This window comes from Clarias gariepinus, chromosome 9 (genome assembly GCF_024256425.1).
Source record: "Clarias gariepinus isolate MV-2021 ecotype Netherlands chromosome 9, CGAR_prim_01v2, whole genome shotgun sequence".
Classification (NCBI taxonomy): Eukaryota; Metazoa; Chordata; class Actinopteri; order Siluriformes; family Clariidae; genus Clarias; species Clarias gariepinus.
This window is the reverse complement of record NC_071108.1, coordinates 5,665,036-5,669,988: the sequence shown is the minus strand read 5'-3', so window position 1 is coordinate 5,669,988 and position 4,953 is coordinate 5,665,036.

The window sequence follows — 4,953 nt, the reverse complement described above, 5'->3', positions numbered from 1 at the left end:
AGTAACGCGCACGCGCGCGCACACACACACGCAGACACACTCTGACGCTTCCGGGAAAAGCGTCGACGTCTACGTTAGTGTCTTTCTTCTTCTTCGTTGGTGTTTAATATTTAGACGAAAGACTTCATGGCGCACTACCGCCACCTGGCGGCCTGGGAAAAAAACACGTCCCTACTACAAGAAGCCAGGAAAATTAACTTTTACTATACATATTTTAATACTAAATTGATCAATAGAATATATATCAATACATTTAGTATATCATATTATATATATCACTCATCGCCTATACTGCATTCAGGGTCAAGGGGGGCTTTGAGCCTATCCCAGGAGGCTTAGAGTACACATTCACACACTATGGGCAATTTTGGGAACAACAATTAGCCTAATCTGCATGTCTTTCGACTGTGGGAGGGAACCGGGAGTACCCGGAAGAAATTCCCCCCAACACAGGGAGAACATGCAAACTCCATGTATACAGAGACGGGAATCGAACCCGGACCATGGAGGTGCAAGGCGACAGTGCTAACCACTACACCACTGTGCCACCTATCATATATATGATACTATTATTTCTATATTATAACACACTCACTCACTCATCTTCTATACCACTTTATCCTGTATTCAGGGTCATGGGGACCTGGAGCTTATCCCAGGAGGCTTAGGGCACGAGGCAGGGTACACCCTGGACAGGGTGCCAATCTATCGCAGGGCACACACACACACACACACACACACACATACACACACTACGGGCAATTTGGGAACGCCAATTAGCCTAACCTGCATATCTTTGGACTGTGGGAGGAAACCGGAGTACCCAGAGGAAACCCAGCAAGCACGGGGAGAACATACAAACTCCATGCACACAGAGACGGGAATCGAGCCTGGCCGGGAATCGAACCTGGACCCTGAAGGTGCAAGGCAACAGTGCTAACCACTACACCACTGTGCCACTGTGCCGCCTATATATATATATATATATATATATATATATATATATAATACTATTATTTCTATATTATATTATAACATATTATAATATAGTTAACTATAGCACATTTACTGCACTGTACATTATTATATCAGTATATATACAATAACTTTATTACGAAATGCATCTTCTGTTTGTATAACACATTGTATTTATTTATTGTAAATAAGCCACTTATGCACTTCTGGTTAGTTGCCACAGTAACTGCATTTCATTGCCTCTGCACAATGGCAATAAAGTTAAATCGAATCTAATCTAATTTATACTAACAGAATATACTGTTCAATTGTTGTTGTTGGTCTTTCGGCTGCTTACATACAAGCTTGAGACAGGTTTTACGCCGGATGCCCTTCCTGACGCAACTCTTTCCATTTTATCTGGTCTTGGGCCCGGCACTGCATTCAGTGGCTGGGGTTTGGGAATCGAACCCGGGCCTTTCGCATGGCAAGCTAAACACCTACCACTGAGCCTCCAGTGCCCACATCACTACTATAAAATGATATATTAGAATATATTACATTAATCTAGTACATGACGATACTATATTAATACTTATTTTCTTAAAGTGTGTATACATTTTTTTGGTTGACTCTGTATATGAAAAGACAAGAAAATGCAAAAAAATGTATTGCTACACTAATATGGACCAAAGTACTTAAATTTTACTATTCAGCCAAACCTGTTAATTATTGACTACAGGTGTTTCAGTCAATCAGGCCCTTTATCCCCAGTGAAGAGAAATCATTTAGGTCATGTCCAGAAACCTAGACAGAACATTACCAGTTCTGCTATGTACAAGTCCGACGGTTTTCGTCCAAACAAACGCCGCCGCTGTCTGCGCAGTCTGTGTGTCTTCAGAGTTTTGTACAGTATGTAGCAGCAGTGAGCTTCATAGTACATCCAGGCACCTCTGTTCGTTAACATAACGTGTGAATAACTGCGCGTGTATGTACATGCATATAAAAAAATCCAGTAAGCAGCATTAATACTATCACTAGTTTACTGTACGTAAGTCCACCACTGCACAGCATATCCTCATAAACAAAGCTGACATCAAATCAAGGAGACTAGCACGCAGACAATGATGTCATCGGCACATAAGGTGATGTCACACCTTCCCCGTGTGAACACAAAATGGAGTTTTGGAAAATCTTCACTTTAGACGGAGTTTTCCAAAATCTCAGTTTTCAACGACCAAAACTTTGTTTGCGTGTGGATAAAAGGCCAAAAGGACAGAAAACAATCTCCAGTTTTTAACAATACCCGGCCACGTGTGGACATGACCTGAATGCTTCAGCGTTAAATACCAAGACATCTTGGACAATGCTATACTTTCAACTTTGTGGCAGCAGTTAACAAGGGGAAAGGCACTTTATTTTATTCCAACATGACTGTGTCCCAGTGCACAAAGTCACAACTACAAAGACATGGTTGCACTGAGCCCTGAAATCAACCCCATTCGGGATAAACTGGAACGGAGATCGCAAGCCAGGCCTTTCCGTCCAACATCAGTGCCTGAGCTCATAAAGGGTTAGTTCAGTGGTTAAGGTGAACCTATACTGGGAGATGGGTATAACCTGGATGGGGTGCCAATCCATCACAGGGGCACCATACGCACGCACGCACGCACGCCCGCACTAATCTGCGTGTCTTTAGACTGTGGGAGGAAACCCACCAAGCACAGGGAGAACATGCAAACTCCATGCACACAGACCGGATCCAGACCCTGGAGATGCTAGGGAACAGAGCTACCTGGGAACCATTAAGGAATTGTAGACAGCCATAGTTTTAGGATAAATCCATGCACCAAGCAAGTAAGTTTTTGGTATTAATAAATTATTAGCACTTTGTCAACTTTCCTTTACTGGGTATTTTAAGAGCAACAACTCAGCCAGACACAGAATGAGAGCATTGGTTTAAACAGATCTTGGACTGCATAAAGTTTGAATGTTTGAACCTTTTTCTTTCTGTTTAACACCCGAAAAAGTGCCGGCTGTAACACGTTTAATCCGTGGAATCCGTTATTTAGACAATCGCGTAGGTGAGATAGGGGTATTAGTAGTTAACAGATTATGGGCCAAACTTGGCTGAGTGATGATGGTGGAATTATTATAACGGTCTTGACTAAAACAACATGCATGAGGAATCACAAAGGAGTTTTCATTTTCTGCAATGGAAAAGTACTCGAACCAGTTAGTTTTATCCGAAAGTAACGCTGTAATGTAACTGATTCCTTTTTAATGACAGTAATTTTGTAATGTAATTAGTTACTTTAAGAAGTAACGTCTCCCAACACTGGATATTTCAAGAATCTGAGTTGGACCAAAAACTTAAACCTTAAAGATGGATATATTGTATTCTAATCTGTAATCAGTATTACTTTATCGTCGCACTATTATAATTAATGGTAATCATAATAATGGCCATGTATGTCATTGTAACAATATGGGTTTCTATTTACTTCTTAACTAAGTTCATATTCATTCAATTCACAGAAATTCTCGGGCTGTAAGTGGACCCAGTAGTAATCTGTACTCAGCCGGATGTGAAAAATATTATCCTGAAGACAAACTACAGCAAAATATCAACTACAACTGAGCCAAATGCTGAAGGAATCATTAAACTGAACCAACTCACATGACTCCCGACAGTAAAAAGGCAAATATTAGAAATATTATATTCTGCTTCTTTAACACTAGATGGAAGCAGTGCTCATCGTTTTAGTTTAATAGTGTCTCTGTAATGCATGTTTGCAGATCCTGTCCTCCTAATCTTCCATCATCCACTACAGTCGTCTGAATATTTATATCCTGTCTGTGATTAGATACAGAAAACAATGTGATCAGATATGGGTGTGTGTTAGTGTTTTGGGAAGGATTACAGTTTCACTCCAATTTTTTTTTTTAAATAAAATGGCATTTGCCAAAAAAAACAAAAAACATTGTTGATTTTTGTTAAATGATTGATCTCTTTAAAATAACAGGGACTGGGGTCCATACTGAAAAATTGGACTCTATACAGGAAAGAATGGTTTTGAACTGGACTGAGAACTAAAACTATTCTAAACTAAATTGAAACCTATCTACAGGTTAATCTTTCATGTCAGGGACAGGGACAGGAATTGGGTCAAGCATGGGGACCGAGGTAGAGACCGAGACAGGAACAGAATGGGAATGGGGACAGGGGCAGGGATGGAGACATGAACAGGGATGGTTATTGAGACAGGGACAGGCATGGGAACAAGGACGAGCACGGGGACAGGGATAGAGAGAGAACAGGGATGGATATGGGGACAGGGACAAGCATGGGAACAGGGCTGGGTACTGGGACAGGTAGGGAAATAACAACGGGAGACAGGGACGGGGACACGGACTGGGATGGGTCAGGGACAAGTACAGGGACAGGAATTTGGTCAGGCATGGGGACTGGGGTAGAGACCGAGACAGGAACGGAATGGGAATGGGGACATAAAAGTTTGGGCAGATATATTATTACCTCACAATATGACATAAATGCCGACGCTGCCCACTGTTACAGTGGTCGATGAACACCTGTGTTGCGTTCATAGTATGACACAAAAGTTGATGATGCTGCCTACTGTTACATTCAATGGGATTATCCCAGAGATGTACATGGATGGAGATTTTTGGCTCCTCCTGTTGAGTGGAGAAGTAGATCCGGACACAATTTGACACAGGTTATATTCTAGATGCCCTTCCTTATTCTACCCTTCCATTTTATCTAGGCATAGGACTGGCACTGCATCTAATGACTGGGGTTTAGGGCATTGGGTGGGAATCGTACTCGGGCCTTCTGCATGGCAGGTGAGAAACCTACCAATGAGCAACCAATGCCTTTCTTATGAATGAACTGCTGTGGTGTAAGAGAATTGTTTTCCTATAACTGCACATAATCTCTTGTTTCATTTTTGGATTAAAGACACAGACAGACATGAA